This window comes from Cyprinus carpio, unplaced genomic scaffold (assembly GCF_018340385.1).
Source record: "Cyprinus carpio isolate SPL01 unplaced genomic scaffold, ASM1834038v1 S000006494, whole genome shotgun sequence".
Classification (NCBI taxonomy): domain Eukaryota; kingdom Metazoa; phylum Chordata; class Actinopteri; order Cypriniformes; family Cyprinidae; genus Cyprinus; species Cyprinus carpio.
Genome location: NW_024879167.1, coordinates 254,932 through 281,444, shown reverse-complemented (window position 1 = coordinate 281,444; position 26,513 = coordinate 254,932). Strand labels below are relative to the sequence as shown.

Here is a 26,513-nt window from a genome sequence, read left to right as displayed (position 1 = left end):
CCAGTTTATGTGTTCATAATAAAAATTGAGTATAAAAGTTTTGTTTCCCACGAATCGAAGATTGAGTAAAGCCATTTGCATTGTGGCATTTTCTTTTTTGTCATTTGCCACTCGAAGCAGACAGAGCAAAGATTCTGCAGCTCAATGCCTCTCGGACAGACGCGTGACCATCCCGATTTTCTCACAAAGGCCAACGCCATCAGAAGTATCGGGTGAATCCAGCCACACACGCACGATTGTTCCTAATAAACTGTTTAACTGCATTTGCAAGTGAATTTCAAGTTATTTTGTGGGATAATTAAAATATATTCTAATAAACTACAAACATAAAAATATATACATTTATTTTGTCCTCACATTCTTCTTGTAACTATTGCCTCTCAGTCGCACACCTGTCTGAAAGGCTCATTATGCAGCTCATTATGTAGGCCTTTGTCTTCTAAGGTGTAAATCACACTAATATTCATGGTCAATCACGCCTACTTGCATATGCCCATTAGAAACAAAAAGTGTCTTGATTTTCACATCATTTTGAAGCAAAAATTCTAGGCTACAAGCTCCAGGTTTTGTGAACAAATGTTCTGTATGTGTTTTACGACCTTATTTCAGTGACTTCAAAATTTTAGTTCTTCTCTAACTTTCTCAAAAACACAATCATGTACATACACGCTATTTACATATTATTGTAGCCCAGTTTGTACTGAATATAGTGTTTTCAGACTTTAGCCATGTATATGTTTATAAGCAACTGAAAACAGCACAAAAGTCAGGACATGTCAAAACTTCTCCAGGCCCCTTAGACTTCAGAGGGTTAACAGACCCGTTCTGGCAGTCTCTCTTGGCAGTTGTTCCATCCCTACTCTAAGGTAGGACCTTCCTCAGAGACACATTCCATATGTAGTACTGAACCCTGGGTCAGTCATACTAGTATCTCAACATGTCACCTCCCTATGGGTAGGATGTGGTCTCCGTAGTGACCTTTTCCTGAAGGCTCACTTCCCCATCGTTCTGCCAGGCTTAAAGAACAAACAGGGAAGATTTAAAGCAATCTTTCACTGAAGGTTGAAATCCCTTCCAAAAAACTTTTTTTTTTCTGGACGGGACAGCAGTATGGCCTTCTCACAAGGGCTGGGCGATATATCTAAAGATATGATCAGGTGGTATGGAAGCCCAGGTTTCTTTGACAGTGGCCTTTCAGCTCATCTGCATTTTTTGGTCTCTTGTTTCTAATCTTCCTCTTGACAATACCCCATAGATTCTCTCTGGGGTTCAGGTCTAGTGAGTTTGCTGGCCAGTCAAGCACACCAACACCATGGTCATTTAACAACCAACTTTTGGTGCTTTTGGCAGTGTGAGCAGGTGCCAAATCCTGCTGGAAAATGAAATCAGCATCTTCAAAAAGCTGGTCAGCAGAAGGAAGCATGAAGTGCTCCAAATTTTCTTGGTAAACGGGTGGAATGACTTTGGTTTTCAAAAAACACAATGGAACAATACCAGCAGATGATATTGCACCCCAAATCATTACAGACTGTGGAAACTTAACACTGGACTTTAAGCAACTTGGACTATGAGCTTCTCCACCCTTCCTCCAGACTCTAGGACCTTGGTTTCCAAATGAAATACAAAACTTGCTCTCTCATCTGAAAAGAGGACTTTGGACCACTGGGTAACAGTCCAGTTCTGCTTCTCCATAGCCCAGGTAAGACGCCTCTGACGTTCTCTGTGATTCAGGAGTGGCTTAACAAGAGGAATACGACAACTATAGCCAAATTCCTTGACACGTCTGTGTGCCTTGACCCCAGCCTCAGTCCATTCCTTATAAAGTTCACTCAAATTCTTGAATTGATTTTGCTTGATAATCCTCATTAAATAAATTCAATGCACACATACTGAAGTAGTTTAAGATTTTTTGGCTCACATTTAACAAAAACCTACCAATTCACAACAAATTCATCTCAACAAATTTGATTATGGTGACATGCCAATCAGCTAATTAACTCAAAACACCTCCAAAGGTTTCCTGAGCCTTCAAAATGGTCTCTCAGTTTGGTTCACTAGGCTACACAATCATTGGGAAGACTGCTGATCTGACAGTTGTCCAGAAGACAGTCATTGACACCCTTCACAAGGAGGGTAAGCCACAAACATTCATTGCCAAAGAAGCTGGCTGTTCACAGACGTGTCAAGGAATTTGGCACCAGTCACCAAGGTATTGGTGTGCTTGCCTGGCCAGCAAACTCACTAGACCTGAACCCCATATAAAAATCTATGGGGTTTTGTCAAAAGGAAAATGAGAAACGAGACCAAAAAAATGCAGAAGAGCTGAAGGCCACTGTCAAAGAAACCTGGGCTTCCATACCACCTCAGCAGTGCCACAAACTGATCACCTCCATGCCACGCCAAATTGAGGCAGTAATTAAAGCAAAAGGAGCCCCTACCACGTATTGAGTACGTGTACAGTAAATGAACATACTTTTCCAGAAGGCCACAATTCACTAAAAATGTTTTTTTTTTTTAAAAACATGAAGTATTCTAATTTGTTCCGATTGTGATTTGGTGTTTTTTTTGTTAAATGTAAGCCTAATTGCAATGAAAAGAACCAAAGACTTAAACTACTTCAGTATGTGTGTTTTTGGATTTATTTAATACACGAGTTTCACAGTTTCAGTTGAATTACTCAAATAAACTTTTCCACGACATTCTAATTTATTGAGATGCATATTGTGACTACAAATAAACAGAAATGGTTTATTTATAAAACTAGTAAAACATTGATGCTTTTGGATTTAAATCTTTCAATAAACAACAAAAGATTCAAACAAATGGGCGCTTTTATCACGTTCATTTTGTGACTGCCCTAGCTCCAGTGATTTATTTTTGATTAGATTTCTGATAACTTCTTGTGATGAGGTTCGACACAGTATTCTCAGGAAGGAAGAAGACAGGGGTCGGCTTGTGGCTGGGACGCTCGTTTTTTATTGTTCCAAAATAAATAAATAAATAAACAATCCTGCGCAACAAGCGCCAACAGTGTGCCCGTTGCACAACAAAATCCAAATAACTCAGACTTCTGGTCGTTGTCACTCCCCAGCACCAACACGAGGTCCCAGCCCCGTCTCCCCCTCTCTCTCTGCCCGTGCTCCGGTTTATATCCGGACTCTCCACGGCAATTACTGAAATCAAACACAGGTGTTCGTTATTTGCACTTGACCCACTTACGCCTCGCTCTGCTCCCTCGTCTCTCTCCCGTTACAGACTCGGCAAAACCACGCCCCCCTCGCCACACGGTTTTTTGTTGGTAAAATAATGGGGTTGCATGACATTGTTCCAGAGAGGCACGTAAAGGGCGCAGCAGAGCTTCCCCACGGTAGAAACACAGCATAATTTTTGGGCTCGGTGCTACAGGTCCGAGGCTATTAGCCCACCCGGCCCGCTAAAAGCACTGGTTTGTACAGGAGTTTCTTCTGCTCATCAAGCCTGCATTTATTTGATCAAAAATACAGGAAAAAAATTTAATATTATGAAATATTATTGTGATGTAAAATACCGTTTTTCTATTTTAATATAAATTAAAATGTAATTTATTCCTGTGATAATAAAGCTGAATTTTCAGCATCATAACTCCAGTCTTCAGTGTCACATGATCCTTGAGATTCAGAAATCATTCTAATATGATGATTTATTATCAGTGATGAAACTGTTCTGCTGCTTAATTTTTTTTTGTGTGATGTTTTTTTTTTTTTTTGTTTTATTTGTTGAATGTTAAGAAGAAGAGCATTTATTTAAAATAGAAACCTTTTCTAACAATATACACTACAGTTCAAAAGTTTGGGGTCAGTAAATTTTTATTCTTTATTTTTTTGAAAGAAATGTAAACTTTTATTCAGCAAGGATGTGTTAAATTGTTAAGAAGTGATAGCAAATATTTTTTATTGTTAGAAAAGATTTCCATTTTGAATAAATGCTGTTCTTTTTAACTTTTTATTCATCAAAGAATCCTGAAAAAAAGTATCGCAGTTTACAAAAATATATTTGGCAGCACAACTGTTGCCAAGATTGATAATTCTAATAATAAATCTGCATGTTAGAATGATTTCTCAAGGATCATGTGACACTTTTATACTGGGAGTAATGGCTGATGGAAATTCAGCTTTGCATCACAGAAATAAATTTTATTTTTAAATGATATTTCTTTTATATTGTAATAACATTTTGCAAGATTACTGTTGTGTTTTTTTTTTTTTTTTTAGGGGTTTTTTTTTTTTTTTTTTTTATTTATCAAATAAATGCAGCATTGATGAGCATAAGACTTTAAAAAAAAAAAAAAAAACATTACATGTCTTAATGATCCCAAACGTTTGACCGGTAGTTTGTGTGTATATGTGTGTGTGTGTGTGTGTGTGTGTGTGTATACATACACACATACATACATACACACATACATACACACACATACATACACACACACACACACACACACACACACACATATACACACACACACACACACACACACACACACACACACACACACACACACACGATTCTAAAGAAAAAAAAAGATTAGAAATCTATTCAAAATACCATAATTTACTAGTTACTAAAGTCTTTTTAAAAATATATATTCATTTGGAGAAAAAAAAAGATGGAGTCAGTGTCTCAATTCATAAAAGACATGTTTCTCAATTAGAGTCTTCTGACTGAACGATTCAATGACAAATATTTTTTTGAATGAACAATGAGAAATACTTTTTTTAAACGGGCAGTTTGAAGAGGATATTGCATTACAATACATACACGTGTTAAGATACTTTAATTTTGATCGCTACTGTAGAAAGAAACTTTCATCCCCAGTACTTCTGTTATCTAAATGTCTGTAACACAGAAATGATGTGTGGCTGAAAAGACTGTTTGTGTTGCTCTTTTTTTGGATCAGCTGCAGCATGAATGATTCATTAACATGGGCAGCAACAAAAACATGCTTCTCAAGTTCCACTGACACTCGCGATGTGAAACAGTCATAACAGACATAGCTGAATCAGAAATAAGTACTAGTGTGTGTTTGGTTTTTGATTTGAGTTTTTAATCTTTTAATGTTGCAGCTCTTATGTAGTGGGTGTTTGAATTGAGATCGCCATCTTTAAACGATTAATCTTGCAGCAGTTGGATCTCGTAAGACACATCGGATTTCGTCACATCCCTAATATATTCACACTCACTAGCCACTTTATTAGGTACACCTTGCTAGTACTGGGTTGGACCCGCTTTTGCCTTCGGAACTGCCTTAATTCTTCATGGCATAGATTAAACAAGGTGTTGGAAAAATTCCTCAGAGATATGGGTCCATATTGACATGATAGCATTACGCAGTTGCTGCAGATTTTGTTGGCTACACATCCATGATGCAAATCTCCCGTTCCACCACATCCCAAAGCTGTTCTATTGGATTGAGATCTGGTGACTGTGGAGGCCATTCGAGTAAAGTGAACTCATTATTATGATTTGAGCTTTGTGACATGGTGCATTATCATGCTGGAAGTAGCCATCAGAAGATGGGTACACTATAGTCATAAAGGGATGGACATGGTCAGCAACAATTCTCAGGTAGGCTGTGGTGTTTAAATGATTAGTACTCCGTTGGTACTAATGGGCCCAAAGTGTGCCAAGAAAATATCCCCCACACTATTACACCACCACCAGCAGACTGAACCGTTGAGACAAGGCAGGATGGATCCATGCTTTAATGTTCTTTATGCCAAATTCTGACCCTACCATCATGAATGTCGCAGCAGAAATCGAGACACATCAGACCAGGCAACGTTTTTCCAATCTTATATTGTCCAATTTTGGTGAGCCTGTGTGAATTGTAACCTCTGTTTCCTGTTCTTAGCTGACAGAAGCGGCACCTAGTGTGGTCTTCTGCTGCTGTAGCCCATCTGCTTCAGGGTTCAACGTGTCAGACATAGAGAGATGGTATTCTGCAATAATTTGGTTGTAAAGAGGGGTTATTTGAGTAACTGTTGCCTTTCTATCATCTCTAACCAGTCTGCCCATTCTCCTCTGACCTCTGACCTCAGAAGTTAATGGTGTGATACATGTTCATTGTTGATGTAAGTTTAAAATAAGCACCCAGACAGGAACAAGTGTTGGCCCAGATACAGCCCACGTGGATTTCACACGGGCCAGATGTGGGCTGGATCTGGGCCAACACTATGTTGCTGTCTTGGCACTTATTGAAAGTTAACACAGGAAAACTGTTCAGCTCTAGTTTTAGTTCTCAATTCAGACTCCATCAGTTTTAAGGTTCTTGACCTGAGCAATAATCTGCAGGATTCATGAGTGAAGCTGCAAATAGCATAGATTTTTATACTGATTAAGATATTTCTATGATAACTGATTAATGAGCTGAATGTTTTATTTTCATCCATGTACTATTTTAGAGTAGTAAAAAAATCATTAGTATGCTTAATTTTTTTTTTTTTTTGGTCTTCCATCAAACCCTTCACACCTGATAGAGCTGGATCTCACAGGAAATGATCCTGGACCATCAGGAGTGAAGGAGCTCAATGATTTACTACAGGATCCAAACTATCAACTGAAGACACTGAGGTGTGAGACATGATGAAATGGCACAAAATACATAATATGATATGCAGGTGAATTATATTTAAAATGAATTAGTTTATAATTAATGATTCAGTTGACAGAATTAAAACTAAACTTGACCTAATTATGTATGTATGTATGTATTATATATATATATATATATATATTATCTATATATATATATATATCATATATATATATTATTTAGTTGTTCTTGTTGTAAAATTTAGCAATGATTTTCACCTTATTTATTTATTTTTGGGTAGCTGACTACTAGGGTTTTTACAGAGCCCCTAAAGGGACATTTGCAAAAAGACTTCTGCGTTCATAAGAGAAACGTTTCGCATGCTCACAAGATTACGGTTTCGATTGTGTCACTTCTTCTGCCAGCTTACAAAGAAGAAAAGATCATTAAGAGCATGGATGCACATAAATTAGCCTAATTGAGATCTATTTTAAACTTGGTCTTCAATACTAAAACATTGTTTCTGTTCTTGAATTCCGACACAGATAAATCATCACTGAGCGGCATAAGAACTGTTTTGGCTAAATTCCACCTGAACAATACATAATATTCAGGACTGTACATCAGTACATAACTTCTCAAAACTTTTTATCTGTTAAAAAAGCTCATTCCTAATTATTTTTTTTTCTCTATATTTTGTAAATAACTAGGGCTGCACGATTAATCAAATACGATTGTCATGCACATCTTGTCAGTAAAGCCAGTTTCTTTTATTAGTAGTAAATCTCAATCACCTGTTTCAGATGGAGCAGCATTTACTACACAGAGCCGTAATTCTCTGACAAGCTAATAGTAAAAATAAAAGAGAATAGACAATAAAATAAATAACTAAATAAATAATAGCTGTAAAAAAAATGTTTTGAGATGTACAAAATATAGAAGTGACGCAATCGGTACGTGTAACGCATGACCTGGCAAAAGTTTTTTTTTTTTTGCAAATGTCCCTTTAGGGGCTCTGTAGGTTTTAAAGATTTATTTTCTTTCTTTTTTTTTCTTTTTTTTTTTTTTATTAGCCAAGTTTAATTGAGAATTGAATTAAATCCTTCTTCATCTTCTCTTCTGTAGGTTTTGGGTCCTGCTGCAGATGAAGCCTGTCAGTATGTGACTGGAATTGTGGGTAAAAACCCGTTACTCCTGAGAGAGCTGAATCTGAGTGGATGTGAACTAGGAGACACACGAGTGAATCAGATCACTGCTCTACTGCAGGATAAACACTGTAAACTCAACACACTGATGTGAGTATTTTACTTGCTGAATCTGAGTGGATGTGAACTAGGAGACACACGAGAAATGTAACATTGTTTGATGCTATATTTTCATTAACAGGTTTGGATTAACACCATCATTACTGTTCATTAAAGAAGGTTTTGAGATCAGCTGAAGAATGTTTTTTGTGATTGTTTTCTTTCTCTACAGGCTGAATAATAACAGCATTACAGCAGAAGGTTGTGCTGCTCTGACATCAGCATTTAATTCAAATCCTTCAAACCTGATAGAGCTGGATCTGAGTGGAAATAAACTAAGAAAATATGGAATTAAGAAAATCTGTCCTCTGTTGGAAAATACACCGTGCATGCTGGAGAAACTGAAGTGTGTCTTTTCATTTATCTAAAATTCTGAATGATTATACACATTCATACATTTTTAAATATCAAATTTGATTAGAATGACTGATATGAAAAAGCTATGAGGATTTTGGAAGTTGAAGTGATTTTTTTTTTTTTTTAAGTGGATTTTGTAAAATTTGTTTGTAGATCATTTATGACATTAACTTTAAATGTTGTGTGAAATATGTAGAAAAGCAGTTGAAGCATACAGTATGTTATCATTAAGGCTTTAGTTGCATATCATCTATGTGGTGATATTTTTGTCAATATTAAAACAAGCAGTCACATTAGCACACTATATATGGCAATATTATTTTTCTAAATATTATATATATATATATACATTTTTTTTTTAAAAATATATAGGCTTTCAGACTGCAATATCACTGAAGAAGGATATAAAGCTCTGGCATCAGCTCTGAGATCAAACCCTTCACACCTGATAGAGCTGGATCTCACAGGAAATGATCCTGGACAATCAGGAGTGAAGCAGCTCAGTGATTTACTACAGGATGGATGCTGTAAATTAAAGACCATTAAAGCTCTGAAGCTTTCAGATAATTCAAAAATAAGTCACAGACATGGATTTTCATGCATGAAAATTTGATTATAATAGGTTGCAGCAATAATGGAAGTTCCAACAAATATGTTTCACTGATGATTAGCTCCTGTATATTAGTGTGCATCAAAGAAACTGTATTACTTGCAGGTGTTTCCTTGTTAGACAGTCTCAGGCACTTGCACCTGAAATACCTCAGAAACTTGTATGACCAGGAATGTGTTATCATGCCACTTTGTGTAAGGATTATTTTATTCAATCTCTGCACCATATGGAAACTGGCATATTGAGTTTAATCACAATACAAAACAGTCCTTAGATTAAAAAAAAAAAACACCAGAACCGTTTTGTCTGTGAGTTTTGAGGCAAAGTGAAACTAGTGTAATTGAGTGAACTGAGTGTAATTGTACGGCATTACTAGTTGACATGTTTCTGGCATATTTTGTGTTTGTTTTGTACATGCTGTTGTTTTATATTTGATTTAATTTTGGTTTAATTCATTGTTACAAATATTTTAACTTATTACGGTTGTTCTGCTATGTTTCCATCAGAATTAACATTATTATATAAAGGACATAATAAAATTAATGCTAGTTCAATAAAATTGGTTTCTCATTAAACCAGCAAAATATCTGTAATCACACTGGTTTAAGTGAAAGTTTGTAATTTATTAGGTAGCAACACCATTTTAAAATCTATCTGTTAATGGTAACTACCCTGAAATACCTTATCAGTGCACCCCTACACTGGATCCATTGGTATGAAGGGTGCTGCATGGGGGCGTACAATGCATGATGCTCCAATTTAAAATTATCCTCTACCCCTTGTAGGGTTTTTGAAAAGTCCTTCTGCAGAGGAAGCATGTGAGTATCTCACTGAAGTTACTGGGTAAAAGTCCATTATTACTGAAAGAACTGGATCTGAGTGTAAAGATAAATTAGGAGATCTGGATTGGGAGAAGCTCTCTGCTCTTTTTTGATGGACTCTCATAGCAAACTGGAGAAAATGAAGTTGAGTCAAAAATATTTTATACATTCTAACTTCTGTTTATTCATAATAAAGACCGTCAGTCACATGTTTTTGATCAGAAATAAAGGGCCTGTTGATCTGATGTGGTGTTGAATATGTCCTGAATATTAATTAATGCTGTTTTATTCTTGTTTAGGCTGAATAATTGTGAGCTGACAGAGAAAAGCTGTTCGGTTCTAGCTACCGTCTCTCTCCTCCAAAACAGTCCTGAAAGAGATGAACCTGAACAACAGCCGTCTGCTGGACTCAGGAGTCAAAGAGATCTGTGAGGGACTGAGAATCCTGTGTGTGAGCTGAAGATACTCAAGTGAGTAAATTTCACCACTAGAGCTACACTCCACACTACAGCAGTCAATTATTTATTTGATGTTATTATCTAACAGAGGAAAATTGTTCAGCTCATGCTTCAGTGTAACACTTTAGTATAGGGATCAATTCTCACTCTTAACTAGTTGCTTATTAGCATGCATATTATTAATATATTGGCTGTTTATTAGTACTTATAAAGCACATCTTCTGTATGACCAAATTTCACCTCCCTGATCCTACTTACAGTTTTTTTAAACAAGAAGGGTGCATTTCTCACATCACTATTTACATTTGCACAACAGTTAATGCAGGTTCTCAAAACAATTAGTACCAACTGCAAAACCTAGTTGATAACCTGCAAAAGCGTGTCACTTGCTCAAAATGGATAGGTCATTCCTCAAAAGCAAGTATTCATGTTGCACAACGTGTCAGTGTCATCAAGATGAAAAGTCCTGACATCATTGTTTTTGAACAAAGATAATCAAATGGCTTTGTCATGTTTCCATTATGACAGTTTACTCTGTCAATGTTTTCCAAATGCAAAAAAGTCAGATCTTGGTTACACTACCTTGAAAATGCTCAAGACAGCACTATATACTATTGCACAGCCATTTTGAAAAATACAGTAAAGTTACACATTACTGTATTTAGTGAGGTAACCGATTACAAGACATGAATATGTATATTTCACATTTTTACTGCATATGCTCTTTGCTATTCTAATTTGTTCACAGCATTGTGCAAAATAAAAAATACACCCTTTTTACAACATAAACTCCCTTTGGGTAGAGCTGTGCACAACTGTAAACAATATTACAGTACATATTGGAACTGAACATACAACATACATAGTACTGTAATCATTCATGCACATCCAGACGTTCCACTCTGTCTGGCCACATAATTTCATCCACATCACAGCGAATAGCATCTCTTGCAATGCAGCGAGGAAAGTATCTCCTCGAGTGGCGAATCCACCCTCTGCAGGACTCTGCTGTGATGTCATCACATGCCGCATCCATGGCCGCTAGCAGGGCCATTTGTGTATGTGGATGCCGGTCATATACCTTCCACCTCCAGGAAGAGAAAAACTCCTCTATTGGATTTACGAATGGTGAGTAGGGAGGGAGATATGCCACCAGCATCCTATCATGTGCTGCAAACCACTGTCTGACGACATCTGAGTGGTGAAAACGCACATTATCCAAAACAACAACATGCTTGCTCAGATGGTCTCCGGTTAGACCCCTCTCATTCTCAGGGATTATGTCCCTGTAAAGAGTGTCTAAAAAAGCCAGCAGATGTTGTGTGTTGTATGGACCAAGACAAGGGATATGGGTGAGGACACCATTTTCTGAGATGGCTGCACACATAGTAATATTCCCTCCTCGTTGGCCTGGGACATCAATGGTTGCTCTCTGTGCAGCGGTTCCCTGGCCTCCAGCTCCAGTACATGCTTTATTACAGAAGAGGGAGTGAGAAAAACCATAACAACTTTTCCCGTGTAACATAATGCATTTTGGACAACAAAATGTACAGTATGCACTGTGAATACACATTCACAGAACTGCCATGTAAGTGTAGTGCATGACACTGCACAAAGTAAACAGTTTACAGCACTGAACATTAGAATATGCATAGAACACATACATGTTTTACTTATACATACTGGTGACGGAGCTCCTTCACTCTGTCGCTGTTCCGTTCAAATGGCACATTGTACTATTGTTTCATGTGCATTTCATTCCTCCTGAGCAGTCTGTCAATTGTAGTGACTGAAACAGATTCAGTATTCCCAAAGATGTTGTCATCCTCTTTAACAGCACTTTGTATCTCTCTCAACCTTATGGCATTGTTTGCAATCACCATTGCACAAATGGCTTCCTCTTGTTGCGGAGTAAAAAGGGGCCCTCTTCCACCTCTGCAAGGTTGTCTTTGCAATCCTGTGGTGCAGAGTAAAATTACAGTAAATATGGCAAATCTTTACTGTAACACTACTGTACACTACAATACACTAAATGTGTGATGAGTAAAGTTGGTACATCTAAATGTAAAATGTACAGTGACAAGTTTTGTCACCACTGCAAGCTTCATGTATGACATAATGACAGGTAGTGCAGTGCAGATTGTTTAGTGCTGAATTACTGTCCATTTATACACACCTGTTCTCCCGAAGAAATGTTTGAATAGTTGAATTTACAGTGGTTCTCCCAACATTTGGCTGCACCCTTCGACCAGCCTCAGCCATTGTGAGGCCGACAACATGATCCACAATTGTAGCCCTGATTTCATCAGGGATCCGCCTATGTACTTGGCCTCTTCTTCCTCTTCCCCTGTTTTGTCCCCTTCCCCTTCCTCCCCCCACCCTCACCCCTCTTCCACGAGGCTGACCTTCCATTTCTGTGTCACAGTATTGTAGAAATGGTACACACTATGTCCTGCTTGGTTCATATATGCTTGTAAGGTGGGGGTTTATGGGATTCAGCTCTGACAGTGATCGTAGAGAAGTGGCTTATCATTGGTTGCAACTAATGCTTCAAACGCCACTTCTCATCAATGAAAGTTGAGATTCACCTGAGAGAGATTGTTCAATTTAGAAGATATTTAGTAAAAAAAAAAAAAAAAGATTTAAAAAAAGTGGTAAAATTAGCTTGACAGATTTTGACAACTAGTTTTTGTATGTAAGTAAGACTCAAGCAATGAAATGAGGACTAGTAGTTTTATATGGAATGACTATTCAGCATTCACAAGTATAGTTAATTTGAATTAGGACATGACATAAGCAAATGATAATGTTATGAAAACAGCAGAGAGTTGTATGAAAGCAAGTGATGCATGTCCAGAAAGCATTTGCATTTGTTCGAAGGAATGTGAGAAAACGTGTACTATGATGTGCACAAATGACTAAATGTTGTGGAGGTTGAACTAACTGTTGTGCAAATGTAAATAGTTGATGTGAGAAATGCACCAAAGTGACTGAGAAAAAACTGTAATACATAAACTTAACCACTACCTTACTAACTGTTAATAAGCAGCAAATTTGGAATTTATTGAGGCAAAAGTTGTAGTTAATGGTTTGTTAATAGCTAGAATTGGAAAATAAAAATAAAGTGTGACAATAAATATTGTTTAGGACATTTCTAGAACAGCTGTTTCATCAGCTAAATTATTTATTTTCACTCCTGTTTTAGACTTTTCAAACTGCAGTATCACTGAAGAAGGTTATAAAGCTCTGGATTCAGCTCTGAGATCAAACCCTTCTCATCTGATAGAGCTGGATCTCACAGGAAAATGATCCTGGACCATCAGGAGTGAAGGAGCTCAATGATTTACTACAGGATCCAAAATGTCAACTGAAGACACTGAGCTGAGACATGGTGAAATAGCACAAAATATATAATATGCAGGTGAATTATATTTTATAATGAATCAGTTTATAATTAATGATTCAGTTGACAGAATTAAAACTAAACTTGACCTAATTATATATATATATATATATATATATATGTGTGTATGTATATGTGTGTGAACCCGATTCCAAAAAAGTTGGGACACTGTACAAATTGTGAATAAAAACAGAATGCAATGATGTGGAAGTTTCAAATTTCAATATTTTATTCGGAATACAACATAGATGACATATCAAATGTTTAAACTGAGAAAATGTATCATTTAGGGAAAAATAAGTTGATTTTAAATTTCATGGCATCAACACATCTCAAAAAAGTTGGCACAAGGCCATGTTTACCACTGTGTGGCATCCCCTCTTCTTTTTATATTAACAGTCTGCAAACGTCTGGGGACTCAGGAGACAAGATGCTCAAGTTTAGGAATAGGAATGTTGTCCCATTCTTGTGTAATACAGGCTTCTAGTTGCTCAACTGTCCTAGGTCTTCTTTGTCGCATCTCCCTCTTTATGATGCGCCAAATGTTTTCTATGGGTGAAAGATCTGGACTACAGGCTGGCCATTTCAGTACCCGGTTCCTCCTTCTACGCAGCCATGATGTTGTAATTGATGCAGTATATGGTCTGGCATTGTCATGTTGGAAAATGCAAGGTCTTCCCTGAAAGAGACGACGTCTGGATGGGAGCATATGTTGTTCTAGAACTTGGATATACATGACACACTCATGCAACCCCATATCATCAGAGATGCAGGCTTCTGAACTGAGCACTGATAACAACTTGGGTTGTCCTTGTCCTCTTTAGTCCGGATTACATGGCGTTCCCGGTTTTCCAAAAAGAACTTCAAATTTTGATTCGTATGACCACAGAACAGTTTTCCACTTTGCCACAGTCCATTTTAAATGAACCTTGACCCAGAGAAAACGCCTGCGCATCTGGATCATGTTTAGATATGGCTTCTTTTTTGAACTATGGAGTTTTAGCCGGCAACGCCAAATGGCACGGGTCGATTGTGTTCACCAACAATGTTTTCTGGAAGTATTCTTGAGCCCATGTTGTGATTTCCATTACAGTAGCATTCCTGTATGTGATGCAGTGCCGTCTAAGGGCCCGAAGATCACTGGCATCCAGTATGGTTTTTCGGGCCTTGACCCTTACGCACAGAGATTGTTCCAGATTCTCTGAATCTTTGGATGATGTTGTGCACTGTAGATGATGCTAACTTCAAACTCTTTGCAATTTTTTTCTCAGAGAAACTCCTTTCTGATATTGCTCCACTATTTTTCGCCGCAGCATTGGGGAAATTAGTGATCCTCTGCCCATCTTGACTTCTGAGAGACACTGCCACTCTGAGAAGCTCTTTTTATACCCAATCATGTTGCCAATTGACCTAATAAGTGTGTAGCTCTCATGAAATCCAAAATGAGCCAATATTTGGCATGACATTTCAAAATGTCTCACTTTCAACATTTGATATGTTAGCTATATTCTATTGTGAATAAAATATAAGTTTATGAGTTTTGTAAATTATTCCATTTTTTTCACCATTTTAAACCATTTTGACAAAGAGAGAGCAAAATAAAATTTATTTTCAATAACAGAACAAAATACTTCTCTATGACACCATATTTTCCAAAATAAAGAAAATCACTTAAAAGCCTTGATTTGATCACAGCTGTAAACACCCTTTCAACATTATAATCAATTATTTGCTCAATTTTATCTCTTCTGCTTATGTAATGGCCATTTTGGCTTTACCCGAAATAAAATTAAGCAATTGACACTCATTCTTTCACTTTTGAACATATTTGAAACCCAAAATAAAAGTTTGCACAGAAAACTTCTCATTAAAAAACAATTAAAAAGATTTTGCAAACCATCAAAATAAAGGCTTTAGTCTTGACCAATACAAAAAAAGGTATGAAAAACAGTCTCTCTCTGAAAACAAAAAGGACATTCATTGCTAACATCTGGATTTAAAACAGAAATAAAAGCATTAACAGCAATAATGCCATGCAGAATTCACCATTGTACTGTAGATCTCCAGCTCTTTTAGTTAACAGTGGCTTGTACAGTGCTCTCCACTCTGGTCTAACATTATTACTCATCTTAAAAACAGTATGCCACAGTGTGTCAACTCTTTCATGTAGTCCCTTTTTGTTAAAAGATTTTACACAAGCTTTATACAATTTTTACCTATTACTTTCTTACGAATCCATTTCAGTCACCTTTTCAGATTCCAAATAAACCCTTGTACAATCACCTAAATTTTTGCGAAAGAATCAGATTTGGAAACTGGTCCTTCTCATTAGGGATAAATTCCCCTTCACTGTAACCTTGAAGCAGTTTCACTCCTAAAAGAACGGCTATATCCCCAGCTTTTCCAAGACTTGGGCCAGCCATTTTGACTAAATGTCCAATTGTTATAATCTTGGAATTAATTAATGCTGCAGTCATTGTCCCACATGCACCCAAAATGTCCAAACGTGATCCATAGATCAGGGGTTCCTTCAACAGCCAGAATTAAGATGATGTAGAACCAGTTCTTTTCACTAAGAGGTCCCATAAGATTCCTTTAAAACTCTGGCATTCTGGATATGTTGACTTTTTTTGGGGGATCTAACAAGAACAAAGACTTATCCAAACAGAGTGCCTCAGCAGTCTTTAAAATCATACTGTCCACTGGCCTCCAGCTTAGGGTCTCTGGGCCTTTAAGGAATCGCTGTATAAACTATAAGTGAAAACCTGCAGTCCTAGTTTGTAAATGTACAAGTCCTTGTCCTCCTTCTTCCTTTGGTAAGTACAATACATTATGGGGCAACCGATGCATTTTTTTTCCCCAAAAAAATCTATTAAAATGGACTGGACTTTCAGAAGTAAAATATGCGGTCAATACAAGCCAGTTGGTGTCATAAAGAAGAGGCCACCAAATTATTAATAATGAGGGTACGTCCTTTATATGACAATTTTTTTTTTTACAATTCATTTCCATTTCATTAAACAACCTTTTAGTTTTTCTATTAATCCCTCCCAATTTTTTTGAACAATCATTTCATCTCCTAAATACACTCCTAAGTATTTTAAACCATCTTTTTTCCAGGTTAACCCATTTGGGAGTGTTGGTACCCCTCTTTCCCACTTTCCTACTAACACTGCTTCACTTTTACCACAGTTAATTCTTGCTAAAGAGATAATTTCAAAATCCCTCAATGTTTTTAATTACATATCCACATCATTTTGCTTATTAAGTATTATGACAACATCATCAGCATATGCTGATGGACATAAAGTGCTTTTACAGGCTTGTACAAATACCCCTTCTTAAACTCTTCTCAATTTATTTAAAAGTGGTTCAATTGCCAACGTGTAGAGTATCCCAGACAGAGAACAGCCCTGTCTTACCCCACGACACACTTTAAAAGGAGCACATAAGCCACCATTAACTCTCAATACACTCTCAATGTCATTGTATAAAAACTTTTATATATCCAGTAAAATCAGAACTAAAACCAAATGCATATACAGTTCTCCACAGATAGTCATGTTATATACGATCAAATGCTTTCTCTTGATCTAATTAAATCAAACACATATCTATACCCATAATTTTAGAAACATCAAATAAATCTCTCTTATTAAATGGATGTTATCAAAATTGATTATCCAGGTACACAGTAGGACTGACCAGAATGGGATTACTTCCTCCAAAACCCTTTCTAGTCTAGTAGCTAACACTTTTGAGAGCAATTTATAGTCACAGCACAACAAAGAGTACAGGTCGCCATTTTTTTATGTCTGTCACGTCACCTTTTTTTTGGCAAAAGGGTAAGGACTGCTGTTCTACAGCTCATAGGTAGAAGTCCTCTGACTAGACTGTCACTGAGAACTGCAAGCAGATCCTCCCTTATCACAGGCCAAAAGGCTTTATAGAACTCAACTATCCCAGGAGCCTTGCCATTCTCCATACTTTTGAGAGCTGCATGCAGTTCTGCCAGGCTTATAGCTCTGCATTAGAATCTTCAGAGACCTTTGGCGTTCCTCAAAGAAACACTGTTCAAGAACCTGTCTCAGAAAAACAAAGAATGTATAACACGTTTTTGATCTTTCTTTTTTCTAGTCTAAAGAAGAACTTTGACAGCACATCGATCTGGTCTATATCTTTAAACCGTGATCGAACTAGCGCGCCCCCTGTGCTTTCACTCTTTTGCATGGTCAGACAACACAGATTTCTTTAAAAAAAAAAAAGGGCATCAATATGTGTTTGATTTCCACGTGACTGTGCCACTTCTTGAAATTTCAGAATTTAATCCTCTAAAACTTTAATAGATTTATTTATATTTTTGTGACATTGTGATTGTACTGTTGACATAATTGCTTGATTTGAGTTTTACCAAAACCCCACCATGCTTGTAAAAACTGAAACTTTCTTTTTCATTCAAAAAATTTTCCCAAAAGAATTTTAAAAATTCTTAAAATGTGCATCACTTAATAGATTTGCATTAAAATGCCAGTAAGCACTTTTTCAGCTTGACAGAGCTTAAAGTTACTCAATAGACTATGATCAGAAAACCCAACTGGGGTTATGAAGCAGTTCTTAAATATACTAAGATGGTATTTAAAGCAATATAATCTGTCCAATCTTGCTAATGACCAACACGTTAACACAGGCATGTGCTCATGTATACATGTATATATTAAATTCCCATTTGAACTCCTCCATATATCACATAAATCATTAGCTTCAATCATCTGAAGTCGTTTACAAGAAAGTCTATGTGGTTCTACATGATTCCTGTCTATGTTACTTTCCACAGAGTTAAAGTCTCCACCTAAAAATAAATAATCTTCACTATTACAGGTGCATCTCAATAAATCAGAATGTTGTGGAAAAGTTCATTTATTTCAGTAATTCAACTCAAATTGTGAAACTTGTGTATTAAATTACAAACATTCATTGCCAAAGAAGCTGGCTGTTCAGAGTGTTGTTTTTACAGTGGTGTTGAAGGAAATTTTTGTGGAAGTTAAAAGTGTGGAAGAAAAAGATGCACAACCAACCGAGAGAACTGCAGCCTTATGAGGAATGTCAAGCAAAATCGATTCAAGAATTTGAGGGAACTTCAGACGGAATGGACTGAGGCTGGGGTCAAGGCATTAAGAGCCACCACACACAGACATGTCAAGGAATTTGCCGAACCACAGAGAACGTCAGAGGCGTCTTACCTGGGCTAAGGAGAAGAAGAACGTAAGTAAGAAAGAAAGTAATCTTTTCAGATGAGAGCAAGTTTTCATTTGAAAACCAAGGTCCTAGAGTCTGGAGGAAGGGTGGAGAAGCTCATAGCCCAAGTTGCTTGAAGTCCAGTGTTAAGTTTCCACAGTCTGTGATGATTTGGGGTGCAATGTATTCTGCTGGTGTTGGTCCATGTGTGTTTTTGGACCATTGTTTTTTTTTGAAAACCAAAGTCACTGCACCCGTTTACCAAAAAATTTTAGAGCACTTCATGCTTCCTTCTGCTGACCAGCTTTTTTCCAGATGCTGATTTCATTTTCCAGCAGGATTTGGCACCTGCCCACACTGCTAAAAGCACCAAAAGTTGGTTAAATGACCATGGTGTTGGTGTGCTTGACTGGCCAGCAAACTCGTCAGACCTGAACCATTATTGGTGTTGTCAAGAGGAAAATGAAAAAACGAGAGACCAAAAAATGCGGATGCACTGAAGGCCACTGTCAAAGAAACCTGGGCTTCCGTACCACCTCAGCAGTGCCACAAACTGATCCCCTCCATGCCACGCCAAATTGAGGTTGTAATTAATGCAAAAAGGAGCCCCAATCAAGTATTGAGTACATTTACAGTAAATTAACATATTTTTCAGAAGGCCAACAATTCTTTACATGTTTTTTTTTTTTTTTTTTATTGGTCTTATGAAGTATTCTAATTTGTTGGGTTTTTTGTTAAATGTGAGCCAAAATCATCACAATTAAAAGAACCAAAGACTTAAACTACTTCAGTCTGTGTGCACTGAATTTATATAATATATGAGTTTCACAATTTGAGTTGAATTACTGAAATAAATGAACTTTTCCACAACATTATAATTTATTGAGATGCACCTTTAGCAACCCCTCCACTAGATGAAGATTTATGACTTAAAAAGGAGAGACCTTTAAATTATTTTTTCCCATTTAAAAGCATTGGTTTTCATCACTATGTGTTTCCTGTATAAGTAACACATCAAGTTGTTTCTGATTCATAGTTTCATATATCACGGTGCGTTTTATACAATCTCTAGCTCCATTCACATTTAAAAGACACAATGTGAATGTCACCCATTTGAAAAAAATAAATAAAATAAACTTAGACCATAAAGGAAAAAGCAGCCACATAAGCGCCAAAAAAATTGAGCCAATTTACTGCCATTAACTTTTCAACTGGTTTTGTAGTTTTGTCACAATTTTTTTTCAGCCTATAAACCTCTTTGTTTGTAAAACACCCCTCACTCATGAACAGCCTAGTATTTTCCACAAATCCTTTGATGTCCGGAAAATACCCCCCTCAGACTTTTTTGTCAGTCAGTTTTAAAAACTTCCTGATTTCCTCAGTATCATAATCTTGACATGTCCGTTCATTCTGGGAACAACTAAAAGCACCCAGAATCAGAACAATCACTCTCGTCAACATCCGACTTCTTTCGATTCTGAAACCTTATCTTTCTTTTTTCCTTTAAAGGTGATTTATAAACAGCCTGATCCATATCCATCATTAAATTGTTACTGTTCAGCTTGGATTGGGTCAGGAACATTATCTGTTTGTTCCTTCATTCCCGAGTTGCACCCCATTTTCATTTGAGGCATCCTGTGCATTTGTACCATTTTTGTCTGGACAAACACGCACAAGATGCCCCATTTTACCACAGCCAAAGCACTTCATCACATCAGTACTTACAAAGATAGTGTAATCAAAGTCCTCAATTCTAAGTTTCAGGTTCAGCTCAGTTCCATTATCTTTCAGGATCATGTCAGTAAATCTCCTGAAGAATACTACATGTTTAAACAAGTGTGACTTACTTCCAAAAGTGATCTTTTTTCATAGGACTGGCTATCTTTCCTTTCGGTGGAACATTAGACAACTAAGAATAGCAGGGGTAGAAAGGGGAAGCACTGGGGTAAACACACTACTAATTACTAATTACTACTCCTTTTTCCACAACTTTGTTTGCTTTCTCAACTGAATTCAAAAACAAAACAATAGCGTTATTCATTCTAGATGCCGCTAAAATACATTCATGGCCAACGACATCACCAACGGCCAGAATGCACTCCCCCCACATTCACTGCGGACACCACCTTCACTCCGTGGCGCCGTGTGAGAGACTTCAAATTAGTGCTTGTGTTTTGGGCTGTCATGCTTCCCAGTGATCGATTCACTAGTTGGCAATGGCCGAAAACCCCTCAAGGAAACCTTATTACATCAATTGCTACGCCACAGATATCAAACCCTTCTGAAAAAGAATAAGAAAAGAAAAAAAAAGAGAGAAAGCAACTGTTCTTGCCACAGCGGGCAAACACCGCTCACACTCACCACGCATTCCTCACAAATGCTCAACAGATGCTCACACATGCATAGAGAGAGAGAGAGAGAAAGAAAGAGATAATCAGATTAAGTTTAATTAAATTAAAAAAAGGTACATTCAAAATAGACCATTTCTCACGCACACTACAATCCAATGCTGTTTTTCATCATACCATGTTCAGTAGAGAACTGAATTGATTTCTGCTTCATCGTGAGATCTGAATCTGAGTGAACGTGAACTAGGAGACACAAACGTGAAGCGTCTCACTGCTCTACTGCAGGATAAACACTGTAAACTCAAAAACACTGATGTGAGTACAAAAAAATATATTTTAAATGTAACATTATTTGATATTACACTTTCAACAACTGTTGTGCATTAAGGCTTTTATTGGTAATTAATGAAAAGGATTTCTGCTTGTTTTATTAATGTAAATTCAAGACTTTAAGATCTTTTTAAGATCAGGTCAGTACAGAATTCATGGGATTGACTCCCAGCAAAGTTAACATGCACAAACTAATAAAAGTGTACATCTTTAATGCAGTGTAAATTTCTACATTAGAGTGTCAAAACGTTACATGCATGAAAACAAGATTAAACTGAAGAATGTTTCCCTTTTTCTTTCTCTGCAGGCTGAACAACAACAGTATTACAGAAGAAGGTTGTGCTGCTCTGACTTCAGCGTTTATTTCAAACCCTTCAAACCTGATAGAGCTGGATCTGAGTGGAAATAAACTTGAAAACTCAGGAATACAGAAGATCTGTTTTCTGTTGGAAAATCCTCAATACAGATTGAAGAAACTGAAGTGTGTATATTTTAATTTGTCTACATTTACAGTATATATGTGAAAAGTTATAGTTGCACTATTTTTAAATATTGTATGAAATGTTGTTTTCTAAATATTGTGAATTAATATGTAAATGAGTAATTCAGTCTAATACAATTTTAGGTGTTTTTGCCTAATTTATAATAATTGTATCATTTCAAAATATTAATTTTAGGACATGTACATACAGTATCCAGTATAAACAGTATATCCAGTAATATACAGTACATGTCTCTTCTTTATTTTAGTGTAGACTATGCACTTCCCCCATCTGCGAGAGGGTGCTCTTACACGCTTGTTCTGCCACCAACATGTACTCAGTTTCCCATAATTCTTTGCTTGTCATCAGTGTAATCATGTGCAGCTGTTGCTCACTTTATTATCTCTTTGCCTATTTATACTAGTTCTAGTCTTGTTTAAGTTTAAGTTTAAGTCTTGAGTGGTTTGACTGTATTACTGAGTGGTTTCCTTGGTTTCCTGTTGTTTGTGGTGTTTGATGTCTGCCTGTGTCTTGGATTTCTCATTCTGTCTTGCTCTCTGGATTCTCTTTCTTGTCTTGCCCCCTGGATCTGTACTGTATGTTTGTTTGGACTGATTACCTGCGCTCTGACCTACTGCCTGTTTCATGGACTGAGTGGATCCTCAATCTTTGTGTTTCCATGCAGTGCATAACAGTTTGGTAATCTGTGTCATATGGAAGAATAAATTGTAACTTTGTTTTCTAGACTTTCAGACTGCAGTATCACAGAAGACGGTTATAAAGCTCTGGCTTCAGCTCTGAGATCAAACCCTTCACACCTGATAGAGCTGGATCTCACAGGAAATGATCCTGGACAATCAGGAGTGAAGGAGCTCGGTGATTTACTACATGATGAACACTGTAAATTAAAGACCATTGGGTATGGAAAAGGTTTTATATCATTCAAATAAGTCACAGACATGGATTTTCATAAATGAAAATCAATTAAAATTGTAGCTCCAATAACAGAAGTTCCACAGATATATTCACTAATAAACTAGTTCCAGTTTTGAAACTAGCATTTAGTTTAAAACCTAAAGCAGATCAAAAAAAAATCAGCTGTGTGAAACCTCAGGGTTGGGAATTGAAGAGGAATTTGAAATTAATTGAGAAGGAATTTAGAAAGATATTAAAAAATGAAAAAATTAAGTACTGAAATATATCAAATGAATACATAGGCAGTATCACATAAGCAGGGTGTACAATAGTTGGCTCTATATCAGCACTGTGTTTCTGCCTTTGAGAAGCTAAATTCGACCTGGACTAAAATAAGGAAACTAGAGCCAATTTGCTATACAAAAAACCAACAATTTTAGAGAAAGAAATGTGTGAAACTCTGCTAAAATAATCTAAACATTTCTATTTACTGTTTAATTCTCTTCAACACCCTGCCACAGGAAGCGTGTGAGTATCTTACTAAAGCTCTGGGTACAAGTCCATTATTACTGACAGAACTGGATCTGAGTGGAGATAAATTAGGAGATCTGGATGGAGAGAAACTCTCTGCTCTTTTGATGGACTCTCATAGCAAACTGGTGAAAATGAAGTGAGTCAACATCATCTATACATTATAACTTCTGTTTATTCATTATTAAAGACTGTCAGTCACATGCATAAGCAGATATTATGAGCTGTTGATCTGATGTTAGTTGAATACAGTATGTGCTGGACAATAAATAATGCTGTTTTTGTGTTTTTAGGCTGAATAATTGTGAGTTGACAGAGAAAAGCTGTTCAGTTCTAGCTACTGTTCTCTCCTCCAAAACCATCCTGAAAGAGATGAACCTGAACAACAGTTGTTTGCTGGACTCAGGAGTCAAAGTGATCTGTGAGGGACTGAAGAATCCTCTGTGTGAGCTGAAGATATCCACTCAAGTGAGTACAATTCATCAGCAGCTACACTCAACACCACAGCAATCACAGGAATATTATGTAATTGTTGGATCTGTTCACAAAAAGTGGGAAAAAAAATAAAATAATAATAATACGATCTTTTATTTATTTTGTTGTTGTTGTTGTAGACAATGTTTTTTGTTCACTAGCTGTACATAGACACACATTTGTACACTTTTCACACAGAAATGAGTCATTTTTACCTCACAACTATTATCGCTGGCTAAGTACAATACTAATAAAAACTGTATTAGTGGTTCACAATTATTTTTTTCTTACATTTAGAATGCAATTAAAAACAAACTCAAACCACATAAACTGTATGTGAAAATCACAAACTCCTACTTTCACATCTTCCTTAAAAACAACTCAAGCCTCCATTACTAATTCAGAATCAGAATAATCTTTATTCTCCAAGTGTGTGCAAACACATTAGTTTTTTTTGTTTGTTTGTTTGTTTGTTTGTTTTTTTTTAGGAAGTCTTGGTACAAACATACATATATGACATGAGAACAGAAAACATTTAAATAAGACTAGGAAAAAAAAATAAAATAATGTGGTATACATCTGAAACAGAAGATTTATGTACCGATTTGTGCTTTATTTACTGCACATACATCTGTATAAATAATATGTTTATGTATTTACATAATACGTGAGAGAGAGGCAATAATTAGTGATTAAGAAATTAATTACAGAAAACAGGTGGTAATTTCTGTGTTAGCTTTTAAGATGGAGATAGCATGGGGAAAAAGCTGTTTTTATTCCTAGATGTAGTGCACAGAGATCTGTACCGTCTGCCTGAAGGTAGAAGTGCAAACCGGTTGTGGCTGGGTTGAGATGGGTCTGTGATGACGTTACCTATCTGTTTCTTCAATCTGGACTACAGACCTGTGGCTCTCTCACACTGGTTCTCATGAAGTGTTTTGAGAGTCTAATCAAGAAACACATTCAAAGGATAGCACCAGCCACCTTGGACCCATTACAATTTGTGTACAGAACTAATAGGTCAACAGAGGATGCCATTTCATTTGCCCTTCACAAAATACTAACTCACCTGGAAAATAAAAACATTAAGTAAATAAAAACGCTATCATCCCCTCCAAACTCATAAACAAGCTATATCACCTGGCCCTGGCTTCTGCACTGTGTAACTGAATACTGAGCTTTCTCACCAGTAGACCTCTCAACATTTCCGCCTCGGAAAACACTTCTCCAGCACCATCTTAATGAACACAGGCACTCCTCAGGGTTGTGTACTCAGCCCGATGCTGTACAGTCTTTTCACTCATGGACTGTTTGCTAGCCATCCTAAACAACATCATCATAAAATTTGCAGATGACACCACAGTTATTGGCCTTATCACAAATTATGATACCACATACAGGAAAAGAAGTGTCTGAACTGGTCACATGGTGTGAAGCTTACAATCTCTCCACTGAATATCAGCAAGACCAAGGAGATGGATGTGGACATGAGGAGGAGTGAGCGTGTGGGTTCGGTGCCTTGCTCAAGGGCACCTCAGTCATGGATTTGCCGGCCGAGACTAGAAAACCACAACCTTGGGTTCCCGAGACTCCCGAGACTCAGGAGTCAAACTCTCTAACCATTAGGCCACGACTTCCCCAAAGGACAAGACCTCTGTTTGCAGAATGTGGGCACAGTACACAGTACTAATTCAGATCAGCGGCTGCAGCCTCAAAAACACTCAAATCAGTGCAGTGAAACAGGCTTGTAAATCCTGCTCTGCTTCATTAGTCCATCTCCTTACAGTTCTTACTACAGGCTTAGCAGATTAAGTTTCAGCTTGTAGCATGGTGGAAGATGAACCAAATAGTGTTCAGAGAGTCCCAGAGCCGCTCAGGGGACCTTGCTCTCTCTCTCTCTCTCTCTCTCTCTCTCTCTCTCTCTCTCTCTCTCTGAGTTTGTGATCTGATCAGCCAGCTGTTCTTGCACCATGCTCACATGTTTCAGGAGGAATGAGTGTACTCACCCAGAATAAAACAAGGAATACTCCTGCAGTTAATAAAAAAGTCTTACAGTTAATAAAGAGAGCTTCCAAATTTGGGCTGCACATCTTCTTTAAAAACTGTCATGTCTGTACACAAACCTTTGTTGATATAAAAACATAATCCACCGCATCTCATTTTCCCCAACAACTCTGTGACACAATCCGCTTTGAACAGCGGGAAGTCCAATAGATGAAGCCCGCTTTCTGTGATGGCTCCGTTCAACCAGGTTTACATGAAGCAAAGCACAGCAGAATTTAAAAAGTCCTTGTTTGGGCGAGTGAGGAGTAGTAGTTTGGCTGTTATATTTGATTGGGAGTGGAGATTCACCAGATGAATGCTCGGTAATTACTTAAAGTTAATTACTTAAAAATGACACCACCAGCTCACTACTGACATGTACCTTTGTAGAACAAAACTATTGATTGATAAAGTTCACATCCAAAATGGTAATAATGGTTTGCCACCAAGTTTTTGTGTGTGGGTTGTTTCAGTGTGTGTGGGGGTGTGTGTGTATCTGTATGTCTGACTGTCTGGTAAAATCATTTAAAATGAAAGTATATCCAATTCACTATTTTTATGATCAATATGTTACATTAAAAAATGATAATAATAACAGCACCACCTCTCTTGTCCGTGTGTTCTGAGTTGA

General features: G+C 37.0%; 1 long non-coding RNA gene and 1 pseudogene across 1 annotated transcript; both read left to right on the top strand.

Annotated features, from left to right (window-relative positions):
* The window catches only part of LOC122143737, a 54,829-nt pseudogene that overhangs the window by 12,010 nt on the left and 16,306 nt on the right, over positions 1–26,513 (top strand).
* Positions 9,733–10,101, top strand: LOC122143738. Its single transcript, XR_006159333.1, has 2 exons — positions 9,733–9,807; positions 9,963–10,101. It is a non-coding gene; the product is annotated as an uncharacterized LOC122143738 (long non-coding RNA).